This window comes from Xylocopa sonorina, chromosome 4 (genome assembly GCF_050948175.1).
Source record: "Xylocopa sonorina isolate GNS202 chromosome 4, iyXylSono1_principal, whole genome shotgun sequence".
In the NCBI taxonomy this organism is placed as follows: domain Eukaryota; kingdom Metazoa; phylum Arthropoda; class Insecta; order Hymenoptera; family Apidae; genus Xylocopa; species Xylocopa sonorina.
This window is the reverse complement of record NC_135196.1, coordinates 10,383,920-10,398,793: the sequence shown is the minus strand read 5'-3', so window position 1 is coordinate 10,398,793 and position 14,874 is coordinate 10,383,920.

The following is a 14,874-nucleotide window of genomic DNA, read 5'->3' as shown; positions in this document are numbered from 1 at the left end:
TCCGAGCTGCGGTGATCAGGCAATACCTGATCCGTGTGTCTGTAAAATGTACAGTTAATAAAAGAACAGCATCGCTGCAATTTGTCGCTCGCGTCTCGACGTCGAACATGCCATCTCAAAAGCGAAGTTCCTGTAAGAGCTGTTGATATCAGGTTTCAGATTTTCGATCGAAATCCCTCTGCATGCACGTAGGATTTTACTTTACCTGTAAAAATTTAGAAAATTTTATTGTAACAATTTAACGCTTAGGCTACTGAATGTTCGAGTCGAGTGTTAGACTCCTGCTGTATCGATGAAGATGTTATTACCAATTAGAAAATCGCAAATGATGAATACGCTGGTTATTTTAATAATACGCTGGGACGAAGTATACTAAAATAACGGAGTGTTTCAACTTAGTTTACGTTTCATAGAATTATTTTGCTTCGATGCAGCCGGTTCATCGCGACGTCGTGTAATCAAAGGAGTAAGCCAACGTCTAGAAATTGTCCCGAAGGATGAAAGAGATTCTGCAGAATAGAAAACGATTGGAGCTCTCCTCTCTATTACCGTTTCGTATCGAGGGAAGGTCAGGATGGAACTTTGTATTTATTAAAACTGTTCTCGAATAAATTGAAAAACTTGAGATGTGACGGCTAGGAAAGAGAGGAGGAACTTTATTTCACCGTTTCGAGATATTATTCTGTAGAAATGAAAAGTTTTGCCTTCTTTCAGTGAAATGATTACCTTGGACATTCGCGATCTCTTATTGCGCCGATTATCGACGCGTTTGAAACATTCGTGCGTATGTTAACCGTGGCCAATTAAATCCCCGTAGACGCGACGAGAGCGCGGTACGTCTCCATCCGGTGGCTCTGGGTCCCCTTACCTTCTCGTATTTCTGTCAATTCCCATGCCAAAGCACTTGAAACATACCTACTTTGGCAGCTGACCCATTTTACGATCACGCTATATCTGGTTCATCGACTGTACATAAATTTCATACGCTCTTCGTATTTTTGTTACCACAAGGCACTCCAGTCTCCCACACTCCGTGGTTGTATCTATAATGCAGCGCGGGGGGTGCAAGAAATTCTTGACAACATTCTGTCACGTATAGGAGGAACAAAAATCCGTGCAATAAAAATCGAAATCGAGGATGCCCGCCTTAATAGCGTGAAATTCGTTCGGATATTCCTCCGCGTATCTGTTGCACAAACGGAAACTGATTGGGAAGACACGAAATATGTTTCGAATGTCAGAGATATCGTACATATACGATTACATTATTATTTCGATCCTCTCGCCAGTAAAAGGCAACGCGAGCGTCAAACGGATTTTATTTCTGCGAGGTCTCTATACTCACGTTTGACTCTCGTCGTGCGCACAGTGATTTTCTCGCGTTCGTCGCAACGCGCAATGGTCATCCGATAAAGGGGGTTGCAGTCTACGTCCTCGCGCGAGGATCATGCTCGATCGAGTTTGAATATCCATTGATAACGCCACCGTCAGAGATCGATTGTCTGGGATACCGTGACAGTTTTATCAGCGCGCAACAAGGGGCCAGTTACTCGTCTTGGTTCGCCATGGTAAAGTGGCTGGATGGCCCTCCCTTTATCCTGGCCCACGGTCTTCCATTGTTGTCAGCAATTTCCTGGCTCGCCCCGCCACTCGTTATCGTGTCATCTGATTTGTGGCTCGCGATGAAAATGAAATTTACCGTCGGTTATTTGCTATTAGCGTAATCTAGTATACCTCGGCTTAATTACAGACAAGATTAGAGAGAAGCGTGTGATAACCTTGAACTCTGCCGGACGTCGTTCGGATGACTTTCTCGACGAGACTAAATTAATCGTCCCCTTCCTCGCTGCGACCTCGGATAACAACGAGCAGAGACGATCGTGGAGAACCTGAAAATAAACGAATGCTGTATCAGAAAATAATTCAGAGCACGGTGAATAGAGCAGGTTGAGAGTATCGAGAGGAGGGATCGAGGAGGAGGATTCGTCGAGAACGCCTTGATCGCATGATCCTCCACTCGAAGAAGCAATCGCGCAGACGATCCCAGTAGGCGAGCCAGGTCACTCGAGTTTCATAACTTGGTTGAAATTAAGGATCCGTCCCGGGTTTAGAGGACGCTTCATCACTCCCGATGCAACATTTATCCAGGTGCCTTCGGCCTCCTTCGTTTCGCCGGAGTCTTTCACCCTCGAACGAGATCCGGGGTAGGAAACAACGTCGCCCGTTGCCGCGAAATCCGGCTGGATCAGTTCGTCCGTCAAGGAAAGATCTCTTCCAAAGTTCCAATTACGGGGACATCCTGGAAGAGTCGCGATGGGCATCAGCCTCTGGCTACGAGGCCGTGGAGCTCCTCCGTGATGATTACTGCCAGAGAAAGAGGCGTCCCTGAGGAACTTTTCGCCAACAATGAATTCGCGGATCCGGCTTCCGTGTATATACACGGACTTATATCACGATACACACACAGACACCCGCGGAGCGTCCCATTTAGAGCTTCACGTGTAATCATCCCCTCCGAATTATTCGTTATTCCGAAAAAATTGTTCGAGCTGAGCTTAGACGCGTTGCCTCCAAGGTAGACTTAGGTGGTTAAGATAGACTAATTATTGTTTTGTACGCGTACGAGGTAGGAAACCAATTTCTCATTTGAAATTTGCGACGTGAATCGGGTCGAGATGATGCGACAAAATCCAGAAAATATCCAGTAATTTTCTTTGCACAACGCATCGTTCTTCGCATAAAGAAATGGTGGCCAATTCATAAATACCGTTTTGAGGTGACACTGAATATCCCCGTATCGAAGAGTGTCGCGCGGTAAACGAATAAAAATAACCATCAACAAGCTGACAGCCGCTGCACGCCATGAATAATCAATAAATTGATAACAGGGATTAAAGTATGAAGCCATGGTGGACGATAGATTTATGTACGTATGCTTATCGGGTGTTTCGACTCCAGATATTACCCTACGCCATATAGTGCCACCAGGTCACTATAACAGATCAATGTTAATAATAATATGGAGTAACATCGATCGATATCGATTAAAAGTAACGGCTTCCGTAATGAAAATTCCATTGAGATGCAATAATGTGAAATCAAGAATGCCCGTGGAAACACCTGGTTGTATGAAATTCGATATTAAATATCGAACGGAATGTCTAGACTTTGAGAACTGCATGGAAACTCTCATATTACAACTGAACGTGTCTTCGAGGGAAGAACTGTTGAGGATCCGAGTCTCCCCGATACACAGCGGATGAAAATGTGCTCGCTCGACACATTTTCCGAATTCAGCACGTACTTAAATCTTCCTATTGTAGGAAATGTTATTCAGGAGAACAAATACTTGCACGTCCAATAATATGTATACTTCTGAATACTTTATTGAACCACAATCGCTACTAAACTCCATCGCTGGTCACTCTGCACTCTCTGGCTGTTCGCTCTTAACTCTCTCGCTGGTCACTGTCGACTGAACTCATTCATCCTGAAGATTCACCCTGTTCCCCGTGCATTCCTCGTGCATCTGTTTCACGAAGCTCGCGGTCACGTCCACGTTACTCTTGTCATTCATTCTCAGTCACAGGATTCTGTCGCTCGGTTCCAAGCACTCTTCTTTCGCAACTCAGCCTCTCGAACTGGTTCGCACACAATCACTCTATTTGTTTTCTTCCAAACATCCCCTCATCCCAAGTTTTCGCGTAAATAAAATCTCCGATAACCTACGTGCACGCAGGATTTGAAAATATGAAGAGAACGAACATTTCTACCAAATATCCTAGTTATAACGCAAAGTTGCGATGGATATTACCTTATCGAACTTCTCGAAACCGTTTAGAACAACTGCCACGTGAGTCCCACGGGCATTCACTTTTGTTTCAACCTCGAATCGATCGTTGCGCTCGAGTTTGCCCGAATCATTCCACTTCCTGCCGATTTCTCGTTCGTTTCATGCGACGGATACGTTGATTCGACGTTAAATGAGTTTTGTAGATTTTATTAACGCGCTCGTAATGGCGCAATGAGGGGTGCGATCGCGGCGTTACGGTTCTACACGGTAATACGACGGTGAATCACCTGCTCGACCAGTGGAAAACGATTTGAATTACAAATACCCGCTCGATAATAGAGTAAACGCTATTTATTCACCCCCATCGATGCGACAAATAAAATGTTTTCGTTTAAATAAGGACACCATTAAAGTGATTTTGCTGTTTTAACTGCGCTATGATAAATTATTATTAGTACGTATTGTCGTTCTTCAATTACTTTGCGCACAATGTACCTGTAAATTAACTGCGCGAATAAATATGACAAAGCCGCGGGAATAGCCGGCGAAAACCCGCTGCGTCGTCGGAAACCAAGACTGTACGGGAGTTAATGTAAAAGCTAATGACCAGCCAGGTTGTAAAAGCACGATTGTAATTCATTAGTAGACGCGACACCGTCTCGTCGGCAAGGGGTAGTGCTCTTTGTAGAAAATGAACGACCAGCACGCACTGACTTCTCGCGAGTCGTTTGCATGCCGGCTGACCCGCGCGATTTTTCTACTGTGCAACACCCAGCTACGGCTGCGCGCGAGGTCTGACCATTTACCACTTTTTCCACTGTCCCGCCGGTATAATTTGTAGGACAAATTTCGTGCCGTTAGGTGCAAGGCGGTGGGCGTCATCAGCACTGCAGAGTTTCAGAAAATCACCCGCGAATATATCGCAGAATTAAATATTCCATTCGTACCTGCTCGGTGATATTAAAAATATTAATAAATTCCCTTTTAAATCGTGCCATCCGACGAACGGCTTCCGACCTCCTCTATGAATAAAATCAACGGTGCAAAATAAAGCCCCTTAATTCTGCTCTTACCTCGTGAATCTTCAATGTTCTTACCGTGTACAAGTTTTCAAAGATTTAAGTGACGTTCGCACGATTTTTCACCGGGAAGAACCGCGGAGCGAACTTCATTTCCGATCGCGTTATGTTGGCAAATATATTTTCGTCCCGTACTCGATTTGATGAATATTCATCGGATACTCGCGTTATTAGATAGCCATGAAAGTCGATAAAGCATCGATAACCGTGCGCAGATATAACTAATATTAACTTTGCAATCGCGAACCACAAAGAGGATTAATATCAATAATTGTTGGAGCTCGTGGGACACGCCGGATGGAAAGAATCCGAGGTATATCGCGTCGTTCTGAATTAGTTAATCATAAAACGGACAATATCTGCTTATCGTTCATCGCGAATGTTATTTATCAGCATAAACGCTAGCATTGGTTATCACGCTCGCCGTCCGCTGTCTGGCCAGGACAACTTGTTCCACTTACTATTCAATATCACTGCAAGTTTCACCCCATCGATTCCGTTATAAGGCTCGTTCTATTCGTAGAACAGAATTTTCCAACGAAAATCGATTCTGTAATATCGATTACGAGCATCTCCGTTATGTTAACGTTTAACAAATTCGACGTTAAAACGTGAAAGCTAGGTCTACCATCGACTTTGGAATTTTTTCGGTTCTAAATTAAACAGCAACGATAGACGAGCAACGTTTAAAAGGTATTTAAAAAAATTGCGATGAAAAATCGTTTCACTCGAGTTATTCGACGAGAATGGTTACTTCTTTTAGGTTTTTTTCGACGTAGTTTGAATGAAAAAGGAATTCGGTACCATCTTAGTACTTTATTATTAATGCCGCGGAATTTTTTATATTCTCTTATATAATAAACCTCGAAACTCTTCCGCCAGTACTTAAAACTGAAATATGTAAAGCCCGCAAATTCTGCTCGGGCAGAATTCATATTTCATAATTACTGGCTTTAAATGTATCGAGACAATACGCTCGCCCTGCTGCCTCTCTTTTGTTTGAATAAAACATAGAGTTACTTAGAGGGTTTCGAACGATCTTAGAGTAACTTTATTTATCTTTCATGGTTCCTTTTAAGCGTTATCATTGCGCAGCAATCGATTGTTCAAAAATAAATAGCAAACCGGAAGAGGCAGGAAATATCGTACTCCCAATATCCTCCAAACGAAAGTGGAGGATCCCTCTCGTCGGAAAGCCAGCACTCGTATTCCTCTGCTCTGATCGTGGTTAAATGCCAATCGATTAACCACGCTCGCGATCCACCGTTTAAAGGGACGTCTGCATAATTATTCGAAAGTTACCGCTGAGAATGATAACGTCGGCGCGATAATGCCTGCAGCGATTATAGGATTAATTTCGCTAAATAGAGGTTACTTGGACGCGAACGTTGGACGAAGGACAATTTGCGCCCGTGTATTAAACGGGGTAATGGATATTGGTTCGAAGGCGACGCACACGTTGCCTCCGCGTCGATTAAATAAAATTCCAACGTCGATGCGTTGCTTTCGGTTTGGGGCAAGTTTAAACTGATTCGATCGTAGCTGTGCTGTGGCCGCCGCGCGGTGAACAATTTCATAACAAGCACGCTTTAGTCTTATTATTAAATAATATATTATTCCGCTTGGTATTCCGAATCCCACTGAGCGCTGTGTTTATGGTTTTCAAAAGATCCTTTGACACGCGACTAAATTATTTATTTAACGTCCGCGGCAACTCTCGAGGTCTTTCGTATAATACGAGCGGTATTGCACGTGTGCGCGTATCGACAGATTTCGAATAAGTTTCGCAAACTATCGAACTAATATAGATATTGGGCGCGATTATTGATCCTCGAAACCGCGGACGTGTTAAGGTACAAGTCAAAACGTATTAACTCCCCTCCCTCCCCTTGGTACTGGCTTCAGTCCGGGGATCGAACGCAAATAAACGTTCTGGCAATAATGGTCCTCGAAAGCAATAAATTAAAGTGCGTTGACGTGTTTCCTCGCGAGAACGTATCGCGCGAAATTCGTAAAACGGGATGATGTAGTTGACGGCCGGATGAACGAGTACAACAGGAGATTCGACGTGCTGTTTGCTAATGGAGCGGACGTGCAGCGTATAAAGAATAGACCTACATTAACGACCTGGGCAAATTAAACGAGCATTAATTTGTGAAATCGGCGTTGCTCGTCGCGTCGACGCGAGCTCAAAAATGTCTTCGCAACGATTAAATAATTCCTTCCACCCAAGCGATGGTTTCGAACAAATTTCAATAGTGTCAATTTTATTAACAGAAATCTCATCGATCTTCTCTCCTGAACACACACGCGTGCACTTATCATATCGTCGATGTTATCCTGCCACGTCTTGCATCCTTTATTCAAGGTATTACAATGCATTACGTATCTTCAGAAAATAGAGCAGACAACGCGCGAAAGAAGAAACGTATCGAGAACTCGTAGAAGCGTACGGTAAATATTTACCAGATCCAAGGAATGATCTTTACAAAGTATGCGAAGTGCGTTTTATCCCCGCTGCTACAAGATTCCACCCTTGGATCCGGCGAGGCGATTAACGTAAGAGCACGTTCGACGCGTGTATGCAACGCGGAACGCAACGTACAATGCAACGCGCACGAACGATCCGTGACGATGCATCGGTTGTCGGCCTTTGCTGCCAGGCACAATGCCATCATTCGATTGATTCACCGTGAGATTCGTCAAACGCTGCTATCACGCGCTCCTGTTACGCTCGTCCGCGGTTCTTGTCAAAAAATTCGGCCATTTCATTGTTCCAACGGTTCCGACGCGAGAATGGCAACGACCAGAGGTGTAAAAGTGGAGACTTCGACCCTTAAAATTAAACGATCCTTCAATTTTGCGAGGCAGGGCTGCTTTGCGAGTTACTACTCGATTCAGGCTCCCCTGCTGATCGAAACCAAATTCTATTTCAACCGAGCGTTTGTTAAAGTTACACCCTTCGCGGCACTTAATGATAAAAGAACTCGAGCAACGCCTCCTGATCACGATTCTTAACTATCGAACCGTATATTTTTATCGCTTGGTGCGTTCGAAAAAACGCGGTCCAATAAAAATATAGATCACTCGCCGCGAGGAGAACCGTCGAGCGGAGGCTCGAGGCAATTCCAACTTACGCCCTCGATATCTATTATATAAAGGGGGACAGAAGGTTTCCGCTCGGCCAATATTTTTCTAATGATAGATCCCGCCGCGTTTTCATTAAAAACTACACGCCTTTTTATCATCGCCGCGACAATACGGAGGATTGATCGCGATGGTGGTAGGGGGTGGTAGAAACGTTGAATGGGGCTCTCTGTTGACACAGTTCGTTGCCCGCGCGAGGGTGAGAGGGCTGGGATGGCGGCTAGAGGGTGGAACACGGGAAACGGCTCGAAGCCAGAATGGAAAGGATCGAAAGGAGTGAATGAGAGGGAATTGAGGGCCGCGGCTTCCATCCCCGAGCCGTGGCCTTCAAAAACCCCCAACCCACCGGTGAAAATCAATGCGAGCCGCTGCGGTTCTGCTACTAACCATTCCGATAACGTGTTTCCTTCTCTTTCGCCGTCTTTCCTCGGTTTTGTTTACCCTCCCTTAGCCGCGTCGCGACGCGTACCGCCAGCAGACAGGTTGCGTCGCGCACCACCAAGCTGTTACATCGCCTCGCGAGAAATCGCAGCATTTAATCAGCACTCGTGAAAAGTGAGAAATCGATCTCGCGGATATTTTAATTCAACGTAGGGAGAAAATAACTGAAGAAACTTCCGCGTTAAATACAATGGCAAAGCGTTCAAGGTAAATGAAAAAGAGTAAAAGTAGGTACACGGGAGAAATCGTTTCTCAAAGACCGCGAGGGAGAAACAAAAATCTAATTCCTAAGGTATACACCGGGGCCTATGAGTAATGTTTGCGCTTCTAAAGCACCGGCGCACCTTCCGCGTTGAGTAAACGAAGGGCAGATAGAAGAACCGGTGATAACGAAAAGGCTGGCTTCGGAAATTAGGAAATTCTATAGAGTAATTTACAAAGTGGCCTCTTGGAGCCAATATTCGGTTCATAAATTTGCTAAAGATGCGCACGAGTTATGCTCCCTCCACTGTTCAACCCCAAAAAACGAAACGTTTCTCTTTTTCTTCGTTTCCACCCTCTCTTCAAGGCTACTCTCGTTTCTACGAAAATTTGATTTCATATCTCAAATAATTCGAATTCTAAAACTGAATTCATATTCAATTTTCAAATAGAGGAGAGCGTTAATAAAAAAGGAATAAGATTTGCGGCTCAAAATGTATCAAGCGTTACGCAGCCATGCTAACACAGTTCCCACTGGTGTTTCGGTAGATTCGTCTACAAGTTTTAACTTCCTAGTGGCTCTCTGCAGGGATGTTCGCGAATATCATTCTTCCTAGTAGCTCCCTATAGTTTACCTGCGGTCTCGTTCACGATAATCACTTTTCTGCGGTTACCAGTATTAACCCTTTGCGCTCGACGACTTTTTCGGTCGAACGACGCTGCAACTCGAGACGATTTCACGCGTAAATGAATTTATATAAAAATTAACATTTCGAAGAACATAATTATCGGAATTCAAGTTCTGTAGACGCGTTTAGTGTGATATTTTACAAAACACTTACCAAAGCATTCTGAATTGCCAGGATCTTGTGGGTCATCGCTGCTACTTCCCGATTCACTGTCTATTACTCTAATATTTCTATTTCTCACACCCGAAAACTTTCAAACAAGTGACGCAAAACGTCACGATACGTGTGTTCACTACGATCGTCGAAGCTGTACTAACGCTGAATATGCGACTACAGTCGTAGAAGACTTTTATCTTAATCCCCATTTTACGTCACAATGTCACTTTCCAATCGAAGACATAAACAGTCTAAGGGACCTATTCACGAACCAATACTTCGCTTCTATCAACTGGAGATAACGAAATTCAGCATAAACAGAGACTGTCACCTCTCGCTCGCCATTCGCCACGAACAGTCGCAATCGTGTAATTTCTGTGTGACGTCGTTCGAAATGTGTAAATATACCCAAACACACGGAGAATAATATCACGAGAGTACTTCTACTGTAAATCTACACCATTTCCGTTCAGATAATAATTTATTACAGGCAATGACATTATTCTTCGCAGCTTTTGCCTGGAACTTATCGAGAGATAAATCCGCGGACAACTCAAAAGCGTTTCCGTGCTTCATAATGTTGTTCCTCCGCGAGTTCCAGCGGCAATTAACAAGATCCATTACCTCGAGATAGAAGCGACAGAAACAATGTTTACAGAACGTAACGTGTAATAAAACTTCACGGCAGAAAGCTGTCCGCCTTTATCGTCACTCAATTAACTCGATCGCAGGGACAATAACGATCGAAAATTGTTGCGCAATTACAAACGAGGATTGCAAATCGTCGCTGTTTCGCTTTCAATCATGCCTCGTTGCGTTTGTTTACCGGCGTTCCCGGTGTAATTTATAGATGGACTTTTGTTAATTGATGCCACCGCGAACACCGTCGGTCTCACTTCGCGAGAACCGCACCGCATAAATTCTCCCCAGCCTGCTTCGAGAATAAGACGTAAACGCGTGACAAATAAACTTGGATAACGAACCTAAAATCCTGACGAAAGAAATCGCGAATCAAATGAAAAAATTTGCTAAGTATTCTAATTTTAAAGCAACGGTAGAGCGAGACATTCCACCCTCGTTCGAGATACGGAACAGAACGATTCGATTACTCACGGCTCAAAGATCAGCTGACTGATCGACGAAACCAGCCTCGAAACGAGACGTTCCTTTATGCCCGATTTCACGAATGCGCAGCGTGTGTTTCGATTCGTGATCTCGTGCGGTGTTCGAGATGAAAAAGAAAAAAGGTCTACCATTGCAGATCGTCGAGGGGTGGGAAGCAGCGTGCGAGAAGTGGCATGAACCCGCGATGCTTTCGCGAACGGTATTAAATTGATGGCAGTTATCCAACGGAATGAAAGGACGCGCACCGTGAAATTCATCGTTCCAGAAAATAACCGACGAGCAGCGGGAGAACAGACTTTACGCAACCGAGGCCGAACAGAACGAGAAGAGTTTGAAGCGCTAGGGTGTACCGGTGATTTCGCGTACAATGGGAGAAATTAAAGCCAATGTCTGCCGGATGAATCCTGTCGACGAATCACCCTGCAGGCTTTATTGTATAATGACACCTTTCGTGCGTTTTTAACGCGCGTCACTGTTCGCAGGGGATAAGGGGGAATATACGAGGCGTTTATTCGCACTATTTAAACGCACGAGATACCCGTCCGTAAAATATCAAACGCGGGTCCACAAGTTTCCTGCAACAGAAATAGGAAATATTAGGATAAGATTTCAGTTAACTGCTCTGTCGGTTTCAAATTAATTTCGCACGTGTTTGATATCGCACCTGGTTCTCGCAGGATACGTATAATTGAAGACATCGGTAAACGTTGGCTCAAAACCAAGTGGTCAGCGTCTGCTGTGCATTCAGAAATAAGTTCCGTTGGTTCTATCCCGCGCAAGACTCGAAGCAGAGATAAACGCGTCGCGATGCACATCGTGGAATCCCCAATAACCGGTGCCGACCGTCAACGAGACGTCGACCGTTCGTCAACCGCAATACGCATCAACCTCGTTACCAGCCAGCGGGACATTCTTGGCACCGCGACAGGGCGCACGTTTCCGGTGACTAAATCAGTTACCGTCGTCGCCAGCGTTTCCCGTCCGGATATACCAGTTCGACGGGGACCAGCGACTGCCTGGCCATTTAAACGCGAGGGGCAACCCTTGTTTCTCGCCCCTCGCTCGTTCAATTTCATCCGCCCACGCGTTACACCGATGACTTCTTGCCATGACTCTCTTCCATTTCATTATTTATCATCGTCGGAAATTCAGATCGTGAATTATTAATGAAACCGTCCCCCGTTCTCGAAGGAAGCCGTTGGGGTCGTTGAGTCGATGGATGAAGACGTTCCCTTGCCTGAAATTTTTCACGCTTGCCTGGTTAATGGAGTATGGACAAATTGTTCGAAGCAAATGGAAATTGTTTAACCTGCTTACCCGTTACTGGACGCGTGCATTTCCATCGGTGACCATCCGCTGGGCTCGTGAACGCGCGTTCAGCCACGTCTGCGTCGCGATTCAAGAGGATTCGGGAAAAATTGGCCGCGTCTTCGTTTTTCCGGCGGCTGGGATGTTAAAATTTTTACGCAGCTCGTAGTTGACATGAATTTTCAATAGCCAGGACGCTAGAACGCCGAGTGGTGCACTTTGCCTGTCACAATAGAGCCAGCCGCGGCGCGACGCGACGTGACTCGAGCATAAAACGTAATATCCGCGTCGGGAGGCGTCGTTGCACTTAATTCTTCTACTTACGTCTGGTTCCGTTTTAGCATACGTTAACGTACACCATTTGCGCGCCACGCGGAGAGACATCGAGCAACAATTGGCGAAAATAGGGGCGATACATGGGGGTACGCTCGAGCGGCTCAAAGTAGCTGCGATGCCACGACGCCTTCCGGGCAGAGTATCGATTAAATGTTTCTCACTGTTTCCTGAAACGAAAATAAACAAAAAATGTTACGAAAGTATTTTGAGAATAAATTGTTGAAAATATGATGGAAAGAATTGTTTATACAATTAGAGGATCGAGAGAGGAATTTTTATATGCATATTTTATTTTCATACTCCACGCATCAGGTAGCTTCTAAATATATTATCGGAACGTAGTAATTGTTGTTGTAAATTGTATTTAATTTATTAATGTTTGCGTTTCTTTTCCTAGCAGCGGTGAATTTTAGTTATGAGAAACCGAAGGAAGTAATTCGCAAAGTTAATAAAGGAATGAATTGTAACAGAGTATGCGAGTATCCGTCGAACAGTTGCAATTTAAACTGTGCCAAGTAATTAGCAGGATCGTATAAGAAGGTTGCCTCAGCTCCTTTTACATCGAAACCATCCAATGGTTTTGCTTAAGCTTTTCTTTCAGCCCTCTTTCTTCCGCTAGCCTGTGGCTATTGATTTTATGTGTCCTCTCAAGTGGCCATTATTGCAAGGTAAAATTAAGTTTGCAATTACCAAACGATGAAATGAAACATTTTATTATTTATTCTTTGTCGTAGTTTCTCAGGTTTCGTTCGCTTTGCACGATCTTTATCGATGAATCGTCTACAACGACCGAAGTTGAAAGGTGTAAAAATCCACTCTTGCGTAGTCTTTCCTCTAAGAAACGAGGGAACGAGCGTTCCGTCGCTTTGGCATTTGTATCGTTAAAAATCGAGAACTTTTAATTGGTTCGTGACGCGACATAGAATAAGGTCAACGACGCGAGGGGATGACGGCGAACGCGGAAACGGAAGAAGCTCGCGAGCTTCGCGAGAAGGCGCGAAGGCAATGGAAATAAAATTGCGAACATAAAATAGTGCGAAATAGCGAGACGGTCGAAACGTTTCGAATGAAGTCCTTAATTAAAGTCGCCGAGAGTCATGCCAGAAGCGTTGATCTTCTACGGAGGAATTTTCGCTGAATGTTGCTGTTAACTCCTTTCGCTTGAAAGGCAAATTAATGTTTCTTGACACGCAGAAGATATAGCCGAGGTGCAAAAGCTAGAAACGAACAGAAAAATGTTATTCTTGTTAAATTAATTCTTGTTACAGGGAATCCTCAATAGCAACGAGACCAGCATTGCATGCGGCTTAATTACCTCAAGTATTTAGGTGGATATTAAAGAAGATACCGGTAGGATAATTCTTTTTATTCTTGGCGTTAGAGTAAGAAAAATTTGATGAACATACTGATAAGATCTCTCATTAATCAACGATGGCAGTCTCGCCAGTAATGATCCAAAGCCGCAATAGATTACGTCGTGTACAGTCAGACACAGGCTGCGTATGCATTATTCAAGACTGACTTCATTTCCTGCGATTAGTTTCGAAAGTAATCAATAAAATCGAATCATTTTAATCAAACAAATGTTAGACAAATGTCAATTCGACTTCTGAAACTCAATGAACATTGTGCAAAAGGGTAAAGATGAGGGAAGAAGGGAAGAAAGGACACGCTGCGATTTTTTGTTTATATAATAAAGAGTAAATTTATACAATCAATTACAGTTATCATATAAATAGTAACGACTATACGCAACATTAAACGTATTACAATATTCTTACAGGTGTAGTAAAAAACACTATCTGCATTATACTACACTTATACGGTACTTATCGGTAATATTTACAATGCTCCGTGATGAGCGGAATTTGCTTCATTCTTATCGGAGGAAACACTGAACATTAACGTTCGCAAGAACACAACGAGCCGAAAATGTTCCATGGAACCATTCTACAACCATAAAGTATCGAGACATTAACTAATTCTATCCGATGTGCGTTAATTAACAAAGGATTAGAATATCCAGCACGGTCCACAGGCATTTATGAAAAATATATCGATAATTAGATCAAATTGATTTGTAGAGTCCCAATGGTCTAATTAAAACTCCTCTTAATTACCTTCCTGTAACGTAATAACGTTTTAATTCATTTGATACTTTGTTTCTTTCATCCGTCCATGTACCATGCTATTAAGAGTTGCTCATCTCGTAGAAAATTTCTTTCATAAAAGTCAAGAATTGAAACGGGCGACGCTAAAATCCTACAAACCTAATATAAATTAAGAATCGACGTACGAAGTGCTACCAGAGCCTTCGTAATTATTCAGCTGAATGCACTTCGAGTGCCTAACGATCAGTTACAAAAATATAATTCATGGATTCTTTTCCTTAGTCCACGCCAAAATATTCGAATATTTGGACTTAGTGGTTCTTTCACCGTGAAGGCACGAATTAACGAGGCACAAAAGTTTGTCAAACAAATCCTTGCAGAGAACTAACGAACTTTCTGTTTCGTTTCCTTGTAACTTTTCACTCCAGATTGGAAGATTTCATTCGTTGATTTATCCTTTAATCGTTGATATATCGTTCGTTTCTGTT